Source organism: Eptesicus fuscus, chromosome 22 (assembly GCF_027574615.1).
Source record: "Eptesicus fuscus isolate TK198812 chromosome 22, DD_ASM_mEF_20220401, whole genome shotgun sequence".
NCBI lineage: Eukaryota > Metazoa > Chordata > Mammalia > Chiroptera > Vespertilionidae > Eptesicus > Eptesicus fuscus.
The window spans coordinates 24,681,912-24,705,387 of record NC_072494.1 but is presented as its reverse complement, the minus strand read 5'-3'; the positions used below and the strand labels follow the sequence as shown (position 1 = coordinate 24,705,387).

Genomic DNA, 23,476 nt, shown 5'->3' with positions numbered 1-23,476 from the left:
TCTTGAACTTTAAAAAGCATCAAAGGGATTGATAAGTGATTGCCTCTTTGAGGTCATTTCAGGTGCTGTCTGAAACTTGGAGCTGGGTGAAAGATTAAAAATTCAACTCATTGAGTCTGAAGAGCACACCCTCTTTGGGGATAGACACAAACAACCAGCTGGAAAAGATAAAAGGAAAGATTACTTGGATATTATGACTACCCACAGAATCGATACAATTGTGCCAAGCAAGAATGGGACTATTGTATAGATACAAAATCCTAATGTTATATGAACTTTCTATTTAAAAGGGAGCAGCTTCTTGCAATATTACTATATGATTAATGCTGTTATTAGAAGTCTGTCTCAACCAGAAGTTTTCAGATTTTTAATGAAGATGCCAGATCTGTGCTCCCTCAATTCCAGCCGTGGCCTGCTACTCACATGCATCAAGTCCATCCCTGAATCCAAGGGTTATGCTTTTCATTCTTTGATCTTTCCATTCATTTGTTCATCCACCACCTATTCTTATTCTTCCTCCTTGTCAAGACCAAGTCTAAGAACCTTTGCTCAACAATGTAATTCTACTGATTTCCCTAGCACGGAGTAATTCATGACTTAGATTGTTCTGGGGTTTAGTCATAAACACGAGTGCCTCCCAAAGGCCAAGCATTTATAAAGTATAAATGAAGTCTTCCCTGTGCGTCAGCTAATAGAGAATTCTGGGGGCTGAAGAATGGACGCTCTCATTAATGGGCAGCCTCACCTTTGCTTTAGTCCAGTGGTCGGACATGAAACGCTCCTATCATCTTGACATGAAATGCTCCCTCAGCCTTCCTTGCTAGAGCTATCACCAGCAGTGTAAACTCATTGCCTCTATTTGGTCACTCATCCTTCCACATATACTACTCCCCAGAATTCACTCACAATAGTAAGGCCACCAGTGACCTCTCTGATGTTGCATGCAGTGGTGCTAACCAGCCCTGCACATCCTCTTACCTGGCTTGAAGTAGTCTAGAGCATTTCACACTGTTCATTATGTCCTCCTTTGTTCCTTAGTCTTTGGGGCTCTGCTCTCGCCTGAATTTTCCTGTTTTTCTGGACCCTCCTCAACAGGTTTCTTTTCCTGACCAATCCCTCATATGCCAATTTTCTGCAGGTTTCACTCTGGGCCCTCTCCCCTCCCCTCCACAGATTCACCCTGGATGACCTTATGCTCTCCCCTGCCCCTCCCCTGCCCCTCGTCCCATGAGTGCTGATGATGCCTAGGTCTGCCATCTCCGCTCCAGACTCATCTAATCAGCTGCCTTCTGGCAGTGTCTGTCTCCATTGATGCTTCAAACTCTCAGTCTCGTCCAAGGCTGAGCTCATCACCTTCCGATCGCCTCCTGCTGCTCCTCTTCCTGCATCCCTGTTCTTTGTGAGAGGCGTGCTATCACCTAGTGGCCCACACATGAATTTCACAACTCTTTCCCATTGTAGGACTGTCCAATAAGCACAAAAGGGCACCTGCTGGAAACACCAAAAAAATTTAAAAATAAAAATAAATTAGAGAGCCAAAAAATCATTTTGGAAACATTTAGTGCTTAAAAATATATCAAAGCAGCCATCCTAGAATAACAGAAACTTTTGGGAATTCCTTATACTTGTTTTATGGCTAGATATTACCTTTATTTTGAATGATGTATACAGAAGGGTGGGTGGCGTAACCTTTTTCAGGGATTAGAACCACTAAGTTCTTACTGTGGCCCTGGTCTTCCTTCGTTGCCTCTCGCGAGGCCTAATTGGTTCCTGAGCCCTGTTGATGTTGCCTCATTGACAACAATTGAGCCGACTCTAATGCCACCTTAGGGGTTTTGCTGTCTGCTACCTGGATTGCTACAGCAGCCGCACAGAGCTGTGTACCTGCTCCTGTATGTCTCTCTCCTTCCTAAGATCTTTCCATTGCAACTTAGTAAATTCAAGGGAAGGGCTGACCAGGCCCTGCTTGCCCTCACTTGGCCTCATCTCCATGCACTAGTTCAGTCCTAGCCTTCACTCCACCCTTCTCAGGCTTGTTCCACCCCCTTCCACTCCCACAGGCCCCCACCCAAGGAAAGGGTCAGCAGGAGAAGTGAGAGGAAAGGCAGAGGACTCTAAACTGGTGGTCTCTAGAAACGAAATTAACCCCTGTCCCCAGCTCTTCAAAGTTTCCAAAAGAGGCATAATCAAGCACACAGAGCTAGACCTCAGCTAAGAAGTCTTGCCCTCCTGTCTCTGGGTTGTCTCTTGGTGATGGCTTTTGCCCATCAAATGCAGGTAGATTCATTTCTGGCCACATGCACAAGAGGGTCATTGTCTTCTTTCTCTCAATGTTCCACTCAGTGTGAGCATCTTCGTGTCACCAACCACGAGCCAGCCTCTCAGCTGACAGAACCCGTGTCTGCTGTAAACAGGGCCGGGAGAACGCTCTGTGTGCCTCCGGTCAGGGCTCAGCCTTGGCTCGGGAGGGTGGCATTACTCACTGGAGCTCCATCCTCTCCTCTCCCCGACATTGCCCATTCTCACCAGGGGACTGAAGTGGGGGTGGATGGGGAGGTGGAGGAACCCAGAGGAGGGGGCTGTTTGTTTTCTTCTTTGTGTTAACAATACTACATCTGTTCCCCAGCCTGGCAGCTGGACCAAAGTGAAACGATGTGAGCTTTCATTGCCCTCTGGATCAGGGGGTGGGGAGTGGGAGAAGGAAGGAGAGAGGGTGCAGCAAGGGCCAAAGTGTCCCTGAACAATAACAACAGCAACAATAATGAAAATACCTTCCACACTGCTGGCCAGGCTGGGAATCCACAGAGCTGGGTAACTGGATATTCCAGCTGATCCACATATTGCAACGAATGCACTGAGCAGCGATCTGTGTGCCTTTGTAGAAGAATCACCCAATTAAAAGGATAGTGTTTACCTGGTAAATATCTATTTTGGCTCATGCACTTTGATAGAAAACTCCTTTATTTACCCAAAAGTGATGCCGAGAGAGGTAAAGTGAGCTGGAGCAAAAAAGAAAACGAGAGTTGGAGAGAGCAGTGAGGGGAAAGCAGGACCCACATCCTCCTGGTTTCCCTCCCACTCCTTCCTTTACCTCTCTTCTCTGAGGTCTCAGGTTGGCGTGCTCCAGGACTTGGCCATTGGGCCTTGTCTCTCTTCTACCTATACTCACTCTCCATGCTTTCATCTAGTGTAACGACCATAAGTAAGTGGCATCTAATTTTAGGGCCTTTCGATAAGGCCTCCTTTGAACCCTGACCTCTCACACTGTTAACTCTGCTCCAGCTTTGCTGGCCTCTGTTTCTAGGTTGTTCCAGGCACATTCCCCCCGGCTTCTTCCTGAACTGCTTTTCTCTCTGCTTTTTGCTTCTCTTTACTCTCTCATCTTTTGGCCGGTATCCGAGCATTTTGTAATCTCCTTTCTTAGTGTATTTTTCTCCACAACACATCCCACCTAACAAGTCATATCTGTTTAGCTCATTGCCTTCTCCCAACAATGATGCAAGCTGCATGAGGGCAGGGATCTTTGTCTGTTTTGTCGTCACCTGGAACAGTGATTTGCACATAGAAGGCACTCAATAAATATTTGATGAATGAATGAATTAATGAGTAAATAAATGAATAGATGGGTGCATGAGCTCTGCTCCTGTTTGTGGCAGGATGGCTGGAGTGCTGGAGGCTCATTCCACACCCTCTGAATCAGTGAGAAAGTGCTTGTTGAGTGTTTATTTTGGGTGTAACATCTTTCCTCCCCTGGGTCAAGGAAGGCAAGGTAGACTCCTGGGGACCCATTATGGCTCTCTGGAACAGGATTTGGGGCTGCCCCTCGTGAAGGACACAAAGAAAGGCTTCCATTCCAGTTTACAGAGCCCCTCCCTCTTCATTTTACAGACTGGCTGATATTAAGGATTTCTGGGCAAAAGCAGTAGATTACAGACAAGGGGACATGGGAACATGTCAGACAGAAGAGGAGAAGGTGAAGGATTCAGGCTGTCAGGTCAGGGCCTAACCCCTATCATTGGGATCAGACCATAGCCCTCTCCTCTGCAACCTTCCTTGGGGCCACCTGGGCCCATGGCTTTGCTTCTTGACTCATCAGCCTTCCACCCAGGGCTGAAAAAGAAGTGCAACAAGAGTGGTCATTTCCCGTGTTAACCAGAGCACCTTACATGTGCACGGTATGCTGAGAACCCCCATGGTCATTTCTTGTGCATTATTTGAGAGCCAATCACACGCAAGGAAACGGTGCTAAGCATTAAAGACAGCTTTAACACAGCACAGTGAATGCTATGAAATGCTATTGTAACTAAAGCAACAGGTAGTAGGCAGATAGTATTCCCTTTTCACGGATTAGAAAACGGATTTAGAATTTAACTTGCTCAAGAATACCTGGGGATTAGAAGGGCTCTGGGGATTGGACTTGAGCCCAGGGGTTCTGGTGCCCAATTCAATGCTCTGACCTTTATTTTACACTGTGTGTTATTCACAGGTGCCTTCCTCAACATTTTCGAAGCCCACACAAATGCTCACACCAGCTTGTGGACTCCATCTACCCGGTCCAGAAGCAAAAGCAACACGATGTGTGAGCCGTTTGTTTTTCTTGAAGTCTGCCTGCGAAGGTTGGAGGTAGGTCCCAGGCTCCTTTGATAATCCATTCGAGTTCTGTCACTCATGATGTTATCCCAGCTCTGCACTTACTAGTGAGTGACACTGATGAGGTTATTTAACCCCTCTAAGCCTCAGGTTATTCGTTTGTAGTATGGGGATAATAATAGTTCCTACATCCAAAGGTTGTTATAGGGATTGATGAATGCGTATTGTTAAAGCAATGCATCGGTTTTCTAGGGGTGCTGTAACAAAGTACCACAGGCTGCGTGGCTTAAATTTCTATTGTTTAATAAATTTTTCCCAGTTCTAGAGGGCAGATGTCCAACATCAAGGTGTCAGCAGAGTTGGTTTCTCCTCAGGCCTCTCTCCTTGGCTTGTAGATGACCACCTCGTGCTTTGCCCTCACATGATCTTTCCTCTGTGCACACATGCCCCTGGTGTCTTTTTCTTTGTTCTAATCTCTTCTTATAAGGACACCGTCACACTGGACTAGGGCTCACCCTAACGGTTTCATTTGAACTTAATTAAATGAAAGGCCCTATCTCCAAATGCAGTCATATTCTGAGAGTATGGGGGTTAGGGCTTCAACATGTAAAATGGGGAGTGGGGTGGGAGGAGGCATAATTCAACCCAAAACAAACACCTAAAACAGTATTTAGCATATAGAATCTACACTAATAAAAGAGAAAGATGCAAATTGACCGTACCTTTGTGACGCCCACCAGCCAATCAGGAGTGAGTATGCAAATTAACCCAACAAAAATGGCAGGTTAATTTGCATACACAGACGCCAAGTGGCCGGGGGCGGGGCAGGACGCTTGCATCGTCGCCATGGTGACAACGCAGGCGTTCCGCACTGCTCCAGCAGCTCCGGGCCTCTGGGCAGCATGGGAAGGTGGAAAGGCGGCTCTGGCCAGAGCAAAGGCGGTGCCAGCAGCCAGGGGAAGGAAGGCCTATTCTTGCACGAATCTTCATGCATCGGGCCTCTAGTGTTAAATAAATGAATACAATCTAATGTCTTGTTTGGATCCTCATTCTCAGCCTCTACTGCTTGTTAGGGGCATTGAGTTCTGTGAGTTCATTGCCATGTGTGCACAATTACACTTCCTTCTCTTGTTCTAAATGCGACTCTCAAGCTTCCAGAATGGTTTCAGGTCCTAGTATGTTTACACTATTGGGTTTTGGAAGATTCTAAGTTTACTTTCTCCATTTCCTTTGTGATTTTCTAGAATTTGTGGGTATGGTTCTATGCCATTCTATCTATTTTTAGATATCCCCTCTCAGCTTTTATCCTTTATCCATGGCACAGCCGGAAGACCTGGCCTAGGAGTCAGACGAAATTGGTTCTAGCCCCAGTTATGCTACAAGCTAGCTTTGGGCAAGCTCCTCAATTTTCTGAACCTGTGATTCTCTAGATAAAGACGGGAAGAATGGACACTGTAGTGATGCTTCATGTCCAGTAATCAGTAAATAGAACACGGTAGTTAAGTGTATGGTCTTTGGAATCAAAACAGATGTGGGTTTAAATTCCACCTCTGTCACTTTCTAGTTGACTTTGCTACTCTCTTAATCTCTGTAAGCCTCAATTTCCCCAGCTTTAAAATGGGAATAACAGTAGTATCACCTCACTTCATAAGGTGGATGTGAGTGTTACCCATTTGAAATAATGCAAATAAAGCCCCCTTAACACAGTCCCCTTTAGTATAAAACCTGACACATCCTAAGTGTGCAAAGCCCCTTCCTGGCTTCATTCTTTTCTCGAGTTATCGTCCCTGGGTGTGTCTTTTTAGTCAGCTAGCATCCAGAACCACACACACTGTTCCTTTCAGGTGGAGCAAGAGTTTGTTGTGTTTGAAGGAAGAATAATGTTCACTGTTTTGTTTCTGGTTCATGATGTTCATCATTTTGTTTGCTTTTTTGGCCAAAGCAGCACACTCATCCCATGCTCCCTGCTGGGTCATAAATAGAAAAATTCATCAGCCAACAGAATAGGCTCACAATAGTGAGACTGCTCGATTAAGGCCTCTGTCATGATCAGGATATGGAAATGAGTGTCTGCAAGATTCTTCCCATTGGGTTTTATCATCATACTTTTCGTAGCCTTTTATAATAGCCAAGTGTCAAATAATTTCTTTCTTTTTAAATTTTTGTCTAACCTTCACTGCAGTGTATAATGTAAATTAATAAATTGATAGCAACATTAACCTTGAAGCATGAAATCCATCCTATATTTCATCCACAGATAAAGAAAAATAGGAAAGGTGTACCCCCTTCCTTGATAGTCAAGGCAGATATTTAGTATAAAACTTCTTGGTTCCCATCTGAAAGGCTGAGACATTTAGTCCCTAACTATGAGTCACAGGTCTTATATCTTAATAGCTCTTGAGATAGTTGCAGGAAGAGATGGTTGAAGGTGCTGGCAATAAAGTGGAGGCTCCTTAAACTAAGTGACACAGTTTCAAACAAGTGAAATAGCAATTAAGATTCATTTGGAAGAACATTTTGATATTCTAAGTTTATTCCGCTTCAGTTGTTTTAAAAGATGAGAAATTGTAATGCAGCTAAAATGGTTTCTCTGTGTTCTTTAAAAACACTTCATGCTTTGTGAAAAAGTGTAAGTTTATTGTAGCTAAAGAAAGAGATGTCAAAGACACCTGAATTTGATTACCAAATGACAGCCTATCAAGTTTTAGAAGACAGCAGCTATGTCTCTTGGAAGTCTGCAATTAACATGGTTAAATATCGCCGAAACCGGTTTGGCTCAGTGGATAAAGCGTCGGCCTGCGGACTCAAGGGTCCCAGGTTTGATTCCGGTCAAGGGCATGTACCTTGATTGCGGGCACATCCCCAGTAGGGGGTGTGCAAGAGGCAGCTGATCGATGTTTCTCTCTCATCGATGTTTCTAACTCTCTATCCCTCTCTCTTCCTCTCTGTAAAAAATCATATATAATAAATATAATATATATATATATAAAAAAAGAAACATGGTTAAATATCTTTACTTCAACTATATCTTATATGATAGGGCTGTCCAATTCTGGGCGTTTTGTCTAGCTGTCAGTGTGTTTCAGTCTGGAAGTTGAATTGCCATTTCAGATGCAGATTGATGTAAACAAACTAAAGTGGTACTTCTGGAGTCCTTCTTTGGAATTAAATTTTTTTTTTAAATTTCAGTTTACATTCAATATGACTTTGTATTTCTTTCAGGTATACAGCATAGTGATTAGACAATCATATACTTTATAAAATGATCCCCTGGGTATTTCTAGTACCCACCTGGCACCATACAGTTATTACAATATTACTGACCATATCCCCTATGCTGTACTTGACATCCCTGTGACTATTTGGTAACTACCAATTTGTACTTCTTAACCCCTTCACCTTTTCACCCAGTCCCCCAACACTCTGCCCTCTGGCAACTGTCAATCTCTTCTTTGTGTCTATGAGTTTTGCATCAATCCTAGCCAGATTAGTTTGTCAACCACATCACAGTATTGCAGTCAATTAAAACCTTTAAAATACCTGCTACTTTCTTCTCCTAAACAAAAGCATTTTTCTTAAGCTTTTTATTGTGAAATAATGATAGATTTTTGGGAAGTTGCGAAGATAGTACAGAATGGTCTCAAATACCCTTCCTCCAGGTTCCCCCAGAGGACATCTTACTTAACTATAATACAATATCAAAATCAGAAAATTGACATTGGTACAGTGTTTGGGTATAGTTCTCCGCCATTTTATCTTTTTTTTTTTTTTTACTTTAAAAAATCTGAGTTCAGCCCTGGCCGGTGTGGTTCAGTTGGCTGAGCATCAGTCGTCCCATGCACCGAAAGATCACCAGTTCAGTGTTCTTCCTGGTCGGGGCGTGTAGCTAGTATGTGGAAGAGCCGGGATGAGACCTTGGGCAGGCCAGCTTGAGAGTGCACACTATATGGCCTTCTACCTGGTGCCCCTGGAAGGAAGTCACTTTGCACAGCTCATACTTCAGGGATGGGAGTTAGATTCCACCTCCTTCAGGGCGAATTAGCTACATAAATTATTGGGAATTCTTTTGCAGGGGAGACTTGTATTTTCATTTATTTATTTACATCACATGGACACACAGATATTTATTTTTCACCTTGGGTAATAATGTACTACTACTTTATTTAATGGCTCAAATTATTCCAGTTTTGGCCATTGGGAGCTCTGTCAGTTTGCTCCTGGGTCACTTTGACATACTCCCATGAGTGTGGGCTTTTTGTTTTGTTTTCTTTTGTTTTTAAGCACTTCCTTACTTTCTGACACCAAAAAATGTTTCAAGCTTATGTATATTTCCTGGCCTCACTCTAGAATCAGCTATTTCTCCAAAGAGCTTGCTCTATTTTTTAATGACACTTATCACTATTTAACACTATATTATATATTTATTTGTATATTTGTTTTTTGTTCCTCTCTCCCCTGACTAAAGGACAGGACCTTTGCTTTATTCAATGCTGTATCCCTAGCCATAGAACAGTGCCTAGCATATAGTGTGTGCTCAGTCAATATTATTGAATCAGCTTCTGATCTTGGGACCAGTGGTCTTTTCTCTAAGAATTTTAATTTGCCCTCCTGAAGTTCAGAGTCCACAACTCAACATTTACTTGTTTGGCTGTTGGAAGTTTTGGATATCGTAGATATTTTTCCCTAAAATTTTCTCATCACTATGCTCCCGATGACTCCTTACTTGTTGATCAAATTTAAGTCTAAATTTAAGCAGTTGCTTTAAAGCTTCCTCAATTTTATGTGCAAAAATTTTAGAGAAGTTCTATTTTTAGAAAAAACAATGAGACTTGCAACAGATTTCCAGATAACTGAAAACAATTTCTCTTACATCCATATAGGATAGCATCAGGCTCAGTCCAGCCATGTTGCTACTACTGGCTTTTCTTATCTTTAGATGGTCCCCTTATCTAAATGGTCCCCTTTGGACTTACATCCTTGAGTTCTTGGGCATTTAAGACTTGCCATGTCCTGTAGGTCCAGCAAATCTGCAAAAGCACACCTTCTATATTCATGTTGCAGTTGTCAGACACTGTCCACCAAGTCTCTAGAAATCCTCAAGATTGTATTTGCATTCTTACATGGAAATTTCCAGTTTATTTTGTTACTTAAACTCTGGTATTACTGCTGAACTCGATTACGTATGCCCTCTCCTCTATGGTCTCTCTTTGCTACTCCTAGTAGCCTGCCTAGAATCTGGTTTGTATTTTTATGTAGGACTGTCTCCTCACTCTTCAAATACTAGTAGAAAATTTCCCTGTACACCTAAATGAGTAACTTTTCTGTCACCTCCTTTTATGTTCTTGTTAGATTTACTCTAACTTCGGCCAGAATTTCATCCTCTCTTATTAGTTATAGGTTAGAATGCTAAATCCTGTGGGGTGTTTTGTTTTTGTGCATTATCTTGGGCATCTTTTCTCTTTGTACATTCTGAGATGGACTTGAAAGGCTGATAGCAGTAAGGGCTAAGGAGGAACGATAACGCAGGTAAACAATATGTGAAATGCCAGGGCAGGGGGTGACATTTTAGATAGCATGGCCAGGGAAGGCCCCACTGGGAAGGGAACTTTGAGTAAAATGCTGAAGGAAGTGAAGGACTGAGACGTGTTTTTCTGGAGAAGAGCATTATTGGCACAGAGGACAGCAAGTGCAAAGGTCCTGAGGCAGGAGTAAGCCTGGCAAAGTAACCAGTGTGACTGGAGCTAAATGAGGGAGAAGTAAATCAATAGGAGGTAAGATCAGGGAGCTAATGGGAGGGGGAGGAGGTTATATAGATCTCAGTAAGGGCTTTTTGTTTTTATGCTGAATGAGTGATAGGATTTTATTAGAAATTGTGTCTTTGAGTATGTTTGTGACTGTATGTGCATGAGTGTATGTAGGTGCACATGTCTAGGAGGCTTGTAGCTAGGATAAAGCTGAAAGGGTAAACTGGGGCTAAATTTTGCCAGACCAGGGATTACACCGGCTCTCCACCATGTACCAGCTTTGTGAATTGGGATCGCTGGCCTCAGCTTCGTCATCTATAAAATGGAGATCATAATGGCATCTATCCTCTTGTATTTTGCAGGGATTAAAAGAGAACGTTTATGTGACATGCTTAGCACAGTGCTTAAATCATAGCTGAGCTTTAAATAAATGTTAACTCTTACCTTTTTTTCCCCATAGATTCTGAGACACATCCCGAAACTGAGTCTCACAATTGTAATTGCCAGCTTCTTTTCTTTCTTAGAGACAAACAGAGCATCTTAGATTTGATGAAACTGGTGTTAATGCTTACTAGAATTAACTAGTCAGTGACTTTAGCAAACACAAATTTACACACAATAGCGTGAGTAACTTTCCAATGTTTTGTTTGAATAACTTGAATAGGTCCAAAAGATACCGCTTGTATTAGCAATTGTGTCAGTAAGTCTATTCAATAATAATAATAAATACTTTAAAAAATATTCCCAAATGCCACCCTTTTATTCATTTATGGGGCTTCCTTCTAAATAATGTAAATTGATGGCATTTTTCACACCTACAAATGAATATTTTTTTAGACATATGATGGCAGCCAACTATTATCTGGATCTATTGAGGGTGGTATAATGGTCTTTGGTTACAGCAAGAGGGATTGCAAGTTAGAGAGAAAGGAGGACAGGATGAAAGTACAGATAGAACTACTGCTGGTGGGTTCCCCTTGTCCCTACTCTGAGCTGACCAGACACTAATTAAGAGTCCTGGGAGACTCCTAGCAGTGTCTGCTGTGAGGACGCTGCTAAGGATATATCCATCACATTACTCAGCATCCCTTTTATGAGGACTCTTCAGAAAAAGCTTTTCCTAGTTTTAGTACCTGCTTTTGTTCAACTAATTATTCAAAAAATATTCATTGAGGCTTCTCTGTCCTAGGAGGTACAAACCAGGTCCTTGCACCCATGGACCTTCTATAATGGGAGAACTACACAATAAACAAATTTATCAAATAAGTCAAATTAAATTTTTTCTTATAGTGATTAGGTGCTATGAAAAAAAGACTAGACTGGGCAAAGCCATACCACATTGGGATTGGGGGGAAGGAGATCACTTTCCATTAGGCAATCAGAAACTGCTGCTCTGAGGATGAGACTTAGAGCTGAGACCTGAATGACAAGAACAAGGTAGACATGGGAAGGTCTGAGGAAAGGGCATTCTGGGAAGAAGAAAAGGATGGTGCAAAGGTTTTGAGTCAGGAATGACCTTGGTGTGCTCAAGGAACAATGATCAGTGTGCTGCTGTGGGGTGAGGAAGCAGGGAGGTGTGAGCTGCTGAGATTGAAGGCCCTGGAGGGACCTGGGGAGCAAGCTTTCTAGGTGGAGGGGAAGCTGCTAGAGCTTAGTAACTCACCTGGGCTGCTCTGCTACACTTATCTATGGACCCCATGAACTGGGTATCTTACCCCATTTCCCATTCTCATCCACTGCTCAAAAGTCGAGGGCCAAACTTGTAACCTTTGGTAAGTGCCTGGAATCCTGCATTTTGTATTAACTTCATTCCTGGAACCATCTTGTGCCGAACTCTCTGTGTCCTTTTTCTTTCTCTCTAAGACTTCTCAGTGTACCTAGTCCTTCTTCATGTTACCTTTAAGGCAAGTCACTTCAGATCTTTTTGATGAAGGTGGGTGTACAATAGGTACATGCATGAACAGGATAGATTTTTATCTACCCAGATGAACTCAGGTTGGCTCCTCTATCTATGACTTTCTGCTCCTTGAGTTTTTGTATGTGGCTGTGGGTTTGGAAGGGATACAGTTGGCTCTCATTATTTGCAGTAGTTATGTCCTATAAAGTTGTGAACACTGAATTGATGAATATTGAACCATTGTTCCAAGGAAGAAACAGGGTTAGGTGGTTGGGGCTTCTGGTCACAACGTTTTAATGAACCAAACAATACATCACTTTGCTTTATGTGCATTTCTGTTTAAAGACACCTTTGCAGTATATATTGTTGATTCCAATTAACATTGAACTCACAGCCAACAGCACTGTGACTCATGCCTGAACCTATCTTATCGAACACGTGTATTTCCTCCCCAAGACACATCTCAGCCTTCTTGTGCTTGGGAACACCAGAAAGCAATTTAGCAGTAGGTTGGGGACCATTTTAAACAGTGAAATTATTGACAAAAAGCACAAAAATGTTAAAAATCTGGCTCCAAATAGACTGGAAAAAGGACCCTTGTTTACAGTATGAGAGCTGGAACAAAAGGGCAAAGCATGCCTAATTTAACCTTAGCTGGTAACGAGCATGTTCAGAGATTCAAATTTTTCTCCACTCAGCACGTGTCTGTGAATAACCAAGACTGTGCCACTAGTGTTGCTTTGGGAGTTACAGATACATTTTAGTGAGTAGGTGAATTTGCAAATACAGAATCCTATATAATAAAGAGGTAATATGCAAATTGACCATCACTCCAACACACAAGATGGCCACGCCCATGTGGACACAAGATGGCAGCCATAAGATGGCCAGCAGGGGAGGGCAGCTGGGAGGGACCAGGCCTGCAAGGGAGGGCAGTTGGGGGCTATCAGGCTGGCAGGGGAGGGCAATTAGGGGTGACTGGGTCTGCAGGGGAGGGCAGTTATGGGTTACCGGGCTGGCAGAGGAGGGCAGTTGGGTGGGGACCAGGCCTGCAGTGGAGGACAGTTAGGGGCAACCAGGCCTGCAGGGGAGGGCAGTTGGGGGCAACCAGGTTGGCAGGGGAGGGCAAGTTAGGGCATTCAGGCTGGCAGGGGAGCAGTGAGGTATCAATCAGGCTGGCAGGGGAGTGGTTAGGGGGCAATCAGGCAGGCAGGCAGGCAGGCGAGCAGTTGGGAGCTAGCAGTCCTGGATTGTGAGAGGGATGCGAACGGGCTGTCGGACATCCCTCAAGGGGTCCCAAATTGGAGAGGGTGCAGGCTGGGCTGAGAGGACCCCCACCCCCCCCCCATGCACAAATTTTATGCACCTGCCTCTATTTCATAAATAATAAGGATTGACTGTATTTAAAAAAAATCTTGTTACCTTCGAAGTAGACCAGTGTAATCCCAGTACTGTGACTTATTCTAGCAAGACTGAGAGCTTTTTATTCATTCATTGGATTTATAAGACAAGTAGAGTCATCCTTGAGGCATATTCACCCCAATGTGAACAATTTGATTCCTAGTTCAAGTTTCTATATACCAAGGGGTTGAGTGGTTCAGGCCCTGTAGGACTGGTGTGTAGAGATTATTTTCACTGCTTAGGACAGTCTACACTATTGGGAACATTTGGCAGGTGAATTTGAAAACTTGTTTCTCGCTGGTTTTTCCTAAAGAAGTTAAGGAACCAGAAAGTGTGATCAAAGTGGTCTGTTGGATCAGAAATTCCTTGAAGCACTGTGGTCAAGAGGAAAGTAAGAAAACTCCAGCCTCTTATGCAGAAAAGACTCCTACTCCACTGCAAGGCTGGACCTCATACGCAGGTGGTCTCAAGATGCCTGTCCAGATGGGGTGGAGAGGAGGAACAGGAAGCAAGAATGGGGCTCTTCAGACTGTTTCCTCTTCTTGATCTTCCCTTGGTCTGTGTTTGTGGTTCCCATTAGTTTCCTAGGTATCAGTCTCAGACTTCAATCATCCTTGGTGCCCCTTTCCTTTTACCCCACTGATAGCCAAGTATAACTGTGCTTTCTATGTCTACAGACACTGTATTATTCCATGCCTTCATTAACACTCTTCAAACTTATTCCACAGTTTACATAGGCATAGATGCCTAATGTTTTTCTCCACCTCTAGCCTCAACTCCCTTCAAGCCTAATTTTTTCTAAAAATACCCCCTTACTCAAAAGCCTTCTGTGATTCTTCATATCTACTGACTTGACGAATATTTGATGAATATGAAACACCTTTGACTTCAAACTCATCTACCTCAATTCATAGTTCTTTCCAAAGTGATTCCAGATGCTTGTCTAGTCTCATCTATCGTGATTCTTCTACATGTGTTCATATACTCTAGGCAAACTATCTTCCTTGCTAATTTCAAAACATGACTAAATATTCCAACCCCATTACTCATCTTGTACTTTTCACCAAATATAACTTCTTTCTATATCTATTGTCTGAAACTAGGAACAGCATTAATGACATGTTTTTTAATTCTCCCCAAATAGGTGAAGTTTCTGCTCCCCAGGCCTCCAGAGCACTTTGCTTTTGTCTCTAGGGGAATTTTACATTTTGCTTTATCTTAATTATTTTTGTTTATATATTTCTTACCATTGGTTCTCATTAATAAAACATCCCCTCTCTCATAATCCTTAAAGGAGACCTTGCTCAGAATAGGTACTCAATTAAATATTTATGGAACCTGAAGGATATTTTTAACTATTCTATGGTAATTTGGTAGCCGCCTCTCTAGGAAGGAAAGGAGAAAGAGGGAGAGGGATGCCATCAGGAGTTTATACCTCAAGAGGTATAAGACAGCTCCAGATAAAAACTGGAATGGCCTTAGCCAGGTGGCTTGGTTGATTAGAGCATTATATCAAAAGGTTGCGGGTTCGATTCCCAGTCAGGGCACATATCTAGGTTGTGGGTTCAATCCCTGGTTGGGGTATATACAGGAGGCAACTGATCGATGTTTCTCTCACATTGATGCTGATCTCTCTCCCTTCCTCTCTCTCTAAAACCAATAAAACACAGCCTCAGGTGAGGATTAAAAAAACAAAAAACTGGAGAATGTACTCCACATCCCATATTTGTAAGAGACCACAGATGAGTCTTAGAATTCCAGAAAAATATAAATTAATTTTACAAACTCCAGAATGTAGTGACAAAAAGAACTGAAAAAATCTCAGGAATTTCTGGCTTGAACTGCTGTGGGCATCCCAGAGTTTGTGTTCTCCACAGACCTTGGCTCAGTTGTGACTCCAGATGTGGCAAAGCCACCCCAGACTGACTACAGTCCCCTGGTCGTCTCTAGTCCTTGGCAGAACCAAACATGAGGCTTTGAGGAGATACACTGGTTAGAAACCTTGCCACATTGTGGTGACCACTCTGTTCTTCCCTCTCCAAACTACTATCTTAAAAAAAGAAAGAAAGAACACTTAAGTGAGTATATGATTAAGAGAGGGGCAGAGGAGGTTTATTTATGGGTTCTCTCTAGGATAGTGGACAAAAATAAAGGCCAAAGATTATTCTATAGACAATAACATAGCATATCTGTTTTACTTTAAGATAACTATATTTCTCTAATTCTAATTTTAACCTGAGGCAAAAATGCTTCCATTCACTTACTCCATAAATAGTTACTGAGTGCCGGTTAGGTGCAGGCACTTTTCTGGGCATTGAGACCCACTATTGACATTACAAGAACCTTCTCTCTCCAAGATGATCTGGGCCATCTGCCTATGGTGACCACAAGCCTGTCCAGGTTCCCTACTGCCCTGAACTTGGTGATTCCCTCTTACATATAAGACAGTTGTACTCAGTGAGCTGTTTGTCTAGACACCTTCCTCTGCCCCTGTAAGAGTTACCGAAATAGTTTATGGAACTGAAGGAAGTCTCCTGAGATATAAGACTTAACACCCTGGTAATACCCTGGCATGGATCCCAGGAGAGAGTGTGAACTTCCTAGAACAATAAAAAAGGTGATGAAGGGATCAAAAGGCTATGGGAATGGTCATGTGGCAGTGAATATGCTAGGTATGGCCAGATGATCCACTGAATGCTTGTGTTTCACAGTAGGAAAGGACTTGGATATTAGTTCTTGACTGGTGCAACACTGCCATTTAAATGTCTGATTGGCATGGCTCAGTGGTTGAGCATCGACCTATGAACCAGGAGGTCACAGTTCAGTTCCCCGGTTGGGGCACATGCCTGGGTTGTGAGCTTGATCCCCAATGTGGGGCGTGCGGGAGGTAGCCGATCAATGATTCTCTCTCATCATTGATGTTTCTGTCTCTCCCTCCCTCTTCCTTTCTCTATATATTTTAAAAAGAAAAAAACATAAATGTCTGATTGAGGGAGCTGCACGTGGGTGATTCCACAATGGCTTGGGCCACTTCCAATCTACTGTGAGCCCTCTTTGCAAACTTTACATGAGCCCATGTGTACATTTTTTAAGTCATCATGTCTGTCTTCTATACCCTCCTCCCCCACTAAAAAGCAGAGGGTGCATTTCTTCTTCATTATTTTGCCTTTTCGCACTCCTCCTCACATCTGCTTCTGCCACAACTGGCAACTGAAGTGCTGACCAGTCATGGGAAAGGCTTTCTTGAGGCCATGTGACCTGGGCTGCAGCAGCAGGAAGTACAGGAAATCTCATGAGGGTGGTCTGTTCTTGAACACTTGTCAGCCTTATTCTGCAGATTCATGAGGTATAGAGAAGCATTCAAGTTCCTGGAGAGGTAACTGGAACAGGGTGCCAATTCTCAACTGTCTGAAGTTCATTCATAACCAGCAAAATGACCATAGGGCACACGTTAGACGCCAGCCTGTGACTATGAAGCTATAGGTTGAGATACTTATCATTCTAACGTCCAGGGAGCCCAGCAGTTAGCACCGGCAATGAAAGGCCTCAAGCGGGCCTTTCCCTGCAAGCACTGTAATGTGCTGGCTCCTGGCAAGATGTTGCTATGGAGTCCTGGGAAAAGGGATGATGGCCTGCTTTTGTGAGGCAACAAAGTAACTGTTTCAAAGGGGAGCACAGGGCAGTCTGGGTCATAGATTAGAGCTGACTTCTGTAGAAGACTCAGGATGGGGCCCTGTGACTGCTCTTTGCATTTCTGGACAATTTAGCTAACTGATCACACACAAATGTAAACTCTGGGATGAAGAAGCTTGTCCCAAGCCAGAAAACTTCTGAAAGTTTCATCACTTATTAAGACCAAGAACGAGAGAGAGAGAGAGAGAGAGAGAGAGAGAGAGAGAGAGAGAGAGAGAGAGAACGGAAAGAAGAGAAGAGCCTTTCTTTGGCAAGTGTTGTTTCCTGATACAGCAAGCTCCATTCTTAGAAATGGTTGGGCTTTCCTGCTGAAAGCATTGCCTTAACACCAATACAGAAAGACTGGCCCCATCTGATCCTCTGGTGCACACCTGGAGAGCTGGAAATTCTGGGATGGCTGGCTCTTCTCACATATACCAAAACCATTGGGCCAGGCACAGCCCCTACCTTACAGAAAGCATCTAATGGATCCAGTGGCTGACTTTTTTTGTTTTTTTGAGCACAATTGGCAGGTAAACCCAATTGGAGGAAGGATGAGAAACAGGTCAAAATATGGCCAGAAACCAGAGATGGGCCCTGGACCAACTATTACCCATCGTAAGCCCAGGATTCCAAAAACTCCCTCTGCCACTTGCAACTGAAGGGGAACCTTCTCCAGGCTGAAAACATGAAGAGCAGAGCTGGGTATTATCAGAAGATGACAGTGGAACAGTGGTCCCAACATTGTGGTCAGTTGAAGATTATCATCTGACTTACTCACTGGACATACCGATAAGGGAGGGGTTACTTTGAAATGGACCACTGTATAATTAAGTTCTGAGGGTGTTTAATCAAGGGACCTATAACAGATATATGGATACAGAAGGGTTTATGGAATTGAAGGAAGTCTCCTGAGATATAAGACTTACCACCCTGGTAATACCCTGGCATGGATCCCAGGAGAGAGTGTGAACTTCCTGGAACAATAAACAAGGTGATGAAGGGATCAGAAGGCTATGGGAATGGTCATGTGGCAGTGAATATGCTAGGTATGGCCAGATGATCCACTGGATGCTTGTGTCTCACAGCAGTGCCCAAAGGACAGTCGCAGAAATTGCTGCAGACCTTGGCTTGTTTATAGCAATAGGGGTAGGACCCTGAAGTAATAAAGGCCAGGAGGCAGCGCTTAACTGCCAAAGTCAAGAGGTTATAATTATTGAAAAGACTGGTGAGGTCAGAGTGATGGCTAAGGAGGCCTGATCTGTAGAGTTATGGGAACAGTTCATAGAACATCGGGTTCCCAGGAGAAAGTAGACGAGATGCTGATCATGGTATTACTCAGCTTGAATCAGCAGGAAAAAAGTGAAGATGGATGATGGGAGATGAAATGTATTTGAGAGGAGGGTGGTCATCACAATACAACCACCATCCCTTGCACAGCTCCTAGATGTGGGCCAATATTCACCCTGGGACACTGTCTGATGAGGTGGCTGGGTCTCCAGGCAACAGCCAGGAGGACCCTGCAACACCATGACAGGCGAACAGGCTATTTTTCTAGTTCTTTCCCAAAAGGAAGTATGGCTATTTATTTGGGTCACTATATACAGGGCAAAGGAAGATACCCAGATATCTTGAGGACTGTTGGGCACAGGGTCTGAATTGACATTGCTATCCAAAGGCCTGCAGTATACTGGGGCATATGAGGGTAATTTAGGACACTACTTTTCATATTAAAATCTTCAAGATTAATGTCACTTACTTCATTTATTTATTTATTTATTTATTTGGTTACTATCATTATCTCAATAGCAAACAACAAAGAGAGTGCAAATAGGTAACCTCAGTCTCCCAGATTATAGACAGGTGGGACAAAAGTAGGTTTACAGTTGTTTGCATAGAAAATAATACAATAATTAATAAGTAACATTACAAGAATAAATTTTGTGTTTCATGTCCTCACACCGGTAAACCTACTTTTGCCCCACCCTGTCCAGGGGTAATAGTACTTTATATGACCAGCATCTACTCTTTTACTATGTAAATACCCATTTCAAAGCCCAAGAAAAAGCTAGTGATTTCAGTACTCACGATCCCAAAAGCATAACTGTACTCAGAGGGCTATTTCTAGCATGGAATGAGAGAGTGAATATGAAAATACTTTGTAAACCATGAGGCCCTAGACATGGATGGGTGCTGATGATGATAGTGGTAGTTACAGAGATGATGGTGATACAGACCAATTTGTTAATAACCTTGAATAACCATTTCCCTTGCTTCTCTCTAGATAGTTTTCTAGAAGCTTTGTCATGCATGTCTCTTGTTCAACTAAGTCCCTCCTCCCTCGCAATCTCAGTGGGTTCCACTCTATGGACCATGTCAACACTGACACATAATGTGTGTCAACATTAGTCAAAGGGTGGAGTACAGAAAAGAAGGGGCATGACAACAAGGGAGGCTTGTCTAATGGCCCCCAGGAAAGTTTCATAAATCTCTTATCCTTACACCACATGGACTGCTCACTTTCTAATGGCTAAACTCTCTTGAGACAGTTACACAGAAGTTTTTACTTTGGTGGGGAAGGCAGACGTAGTAAAACATTGTAAAAGTACACAGAAGTATCCCAGGTTCTCAGAGCACACAGCTACAATTTCATTTTGGTTGGAAGATAAAAAGACTTTATGGAGGAATTAGAAGTGAGGACAAATTGAAAAAAAAAAAAGAATAAAAGTTAAACAAATGCAAGAGGTTTATTAACCTTTCAAAGTGCTTTTTTTTTTTTTTTTTTAGAGGAGAAAAGTATCAGTATCCTTGTCTCAGTGCTTCTTCCATATCTATTATAGCCCTTATTCTGGCAGTTAAAAACTTCTTCCTCTAACATTTGGGGATTGTTTCCTCCAGAGAGCCGTTCCATCTGCCTGTTGATACTGGTTGATACATCTTTGACCAAAACAATTGTGTATAGGAAAAAATCTCAGTTCTGAAGATCGGGGCTGGAGGTTAGAGGTAATAAATCTGACCCTCTCCCAAGCCATGGCCAGGAGGCATGTCCATTGAGTCATCTCAGCCTTGTGGAACTCTATCAATGTCAATACCTCTCTTTAGAAGGACAGGGGAGAGTTTGTAAGAACTTTTACAACTCACTGTAGGACCATGGGGCAGATAATGCCCCATCTGTCCTCATCACAGCACTTGAACTTCAATCCTTTGAGGATAGCATTATCAGAGATTTTTGTTGTTTGCTTTTAAGCTCTGGAAATGTACCCAAATGCTATTGTGTTTCATCTTGCTGGCTTTATCCCACCCTGTGAGTTCTAGCCACTAGTGTCTGGTACTTCTGTCACAGCAAAGTTTCTCATGAGAGTTTTGGGAGACAAAAGTAGACATTCTTCATATTGACTCTTTTGATGGGAAGATTAGGCAGAAGTACAGGAGTGTACATAGAAAGGCCCAAGAGAAAGCTCTGTGTGTGAGCAGATGCCAGAGTGTCATGGGCTGCACTGGGTAGAGGGTGGAGTTTGACCAGAAACCTGGTAAAGGCTTATCCTCTCCCTGAGCCCCCCTGGCTCACAGCAGAAGTAAATGACGGCTCCGTAGAGTCTGTCTCCCATGGGGTCAGTGTGGCCTCTTGTGGCAGACTGCCTTAGCTTTGCAGAGAGTTCTTCATGTGAAGCCAAGACTGGGGGACTCACCTGAAATAAGTCAAAGACAAGTTCTCATTCTGTTACGGGCACTTGTGAAGGTAAACTGAGAAAGGAAGTGAGGGGATCAAGTGTGCATGGTTGGGGTCAGGGAGTGAGAGGGTAAAAAAAGAGAATGTACAAGGTATCTAGGGGGATTTGGGCCCATTCACAAGAACGTGTGAAGCGAGGGGTGTCCGCATGATCCCGAAATGGACTAAGATGGCCATTTGTTTATCCTATATAAAAATGTCTCTGTCCATACAGTGATCTTATATAGGAGAGAGCTATACCTGTATTGTGTATTTTTTAATGTATGTGTATTTTTAAGTTAAAGGTGTGTGTGCATTTTTAAAAGTGTGCTTTAAATCACCCAGCAAGGTAATATGCACCTTTGCTAAGTCAAAAGATACCTCCTGAGTGCTCCAGGGTAGACTAAATTTAGCAGTCTTCATTAATACTGTAATGAATGTGAATACCTGAAAATTAATGCTATGCCCTGTGGAACGTTGGGTCCTCTCCTGAGCTTCTGGAACATTCCATACTAAGAGATTACCTTGATTTCAGCTTCCTAAGAGCCAGGATAAAGGAGTTGGGCTGTCTCATGTTGGGCAGACTGATTTGGGTGATCAGATCTCATGCAGAAATGTAAAAGAACAATGACACATTGCTTCAGATTTGCCCAGGACCAATCAAGAGTAAATGAGATGAAACAGCAGCAGAGAGGAAAACTCACTGATGCAAAAAAAACTTGTATCTTTTTGCCCCGCTGGGTGGATGTGGACTCCATGGGTAGACCTAGTATTAAATAGGGAAAACATCTGTTCATAAAGGCGTGGGTATAGTTAGGTGAATAGACTGAATGTCCTGAGGCCCTGCTAATGTTCTGTTTCTATCAGGTGGCACATTTTCTTTTCTCACCTTACTCTGCCCCAGGTGAGGTAACTCCTTTCTTGCAGTAAATGCTGGCAGAGCTTCATCTGCCAGGGCCTTCCCAAGGGTGTACTCTGACACAGAATCCCCCACCACAAGCTCTGTCTGATTTAAGGCATCCTGGACTTTTCTCACAGTAATAGGCACCAAGAAGACCCTTCCTTCCTGTAGGTAGCAGAAGCCTCATTGCCCTACAAACATTTTAAAGATGTCAGGAGTCCATCGAGTAACATGAACTGGGACTTGGGAGAACTGATCCTGCCCTGGCCTTGTTAACTGGCTGTGAAACAAGGGCAAGTAGCTTAACCTCTCTGGGCCTTGTTTTCATCACCTGTGTCAGGAGTGGTTTTTAACTAGATAACCTCTAAGGTCCTTCCCAATATGAACACCGATATTTCTATTGTAACCTGTGCTTTCCCATGCTACACCCAACTGTGGGCCCAAATAGGGTCATATCAACAATATAGTAGTCTCTCCTTATCTGTGAGCAATACATTCTAAGACCCCCAATGGATACTACCTAACCCTATGCATACCATGATTTTTCCTGTATCTTCCATTTAAAGGAAATACTTTAGTGCTTGTCTTTGGCAATCCAAATTGCCAGCATCACTCTTCTTGTACTTTGGGACCATAATTAAGTAAAATAAAGGTTACTTGCACACAAGCACTGTGATACCACAACAGTTGATCTAATAACCAAGACGGCTAAGTGACTAATGGGCAGGGAAAATATACAACGTGAATATACTGGACAAAGGGATGATTCATATTCTGGGCAGCACGGGAGTGGGATCCCGCTACTCAGAATGGCATGCAATGTAAAACTTACAAACTGTTTCTTTCGGGATTTTTTCATTTACTGTTTTTAGACCATGGTTACTGCTATAGTAATTGCTGTTCCACTGGCTCCTCCTTCTGTTTCTCTGTGCGATCTCTCCCTCCAGTTTATTTCTGGGGATGCCCAGGGGTCTTGTGCTCCCACATGGCATGTGTTTCCTCCTCTGACATGTGCTCTGATGGATGCTCACCGCCTGAGAAGCCTCTGAGGACCACAGCTGCCTGTGCCCTCCATAACAGTGCTGCAGGCCCCCCACCACCAGCCCCCAACTGTGTCCCCAAAGCTCTGTGGAGTGATGAGCTGTTATAGTCTCAGAAGCCCAAAATGCCCCAGTGCTGACACAGAAACAGACGGCATGTTCCTTCCTCCTTCCCACTTTCAGTTGCCCTTTGTTGTCCTGGCATCAGATTCCTCCTTTTCACATCTTCTCCAACTTTGAAAACTGTTGCAGCTTCAGCATGCAGCTTCTCTTTCCCTGGGGCCAAGGCAGGGATCTGCTGCTGCCTGAGGTCCCCACTCCCACTCCTGCCACCTAAATCCCTTTCTGTCACACACACCCAGACAGGCCTGAATCCCTGCATTGGGCACTAGCTAGGCTGAAGTGAGGGCCCTGATATGTTCTTCAAAGGGAAAAAATAAACAAGTTATAGGAATCCTGAGGCTATTAATCTTAAGGACTATTCATGGAAGCAGGGAAATTAAACACAGCGTCCTTGAATAT

The 23,476-nt window shown here is 43.3% G+C and overlaps 1 long non-coding RNA gene across 1 annotated transcript in view; it reads left to right on the top strand.

Moving 5' to 3' along the window:
- LOC114233097 (uncharacterized) overlaps positions 1-23,476 on the top strand; it is a 167,108-nt gene that overhangs the window by 51,082 nt on the left and 92,550 nt on the right. The window contains exon 4 of the long non-coding RNA XR_008555140.1: positions 4,487-4,623. This is a non-coding gene — a long non-coding RNA (uncharacterized LOC114233097). The remainder of the gene's footprint in view (positions 1-4,486; positions 4,624-23,476) is intronic.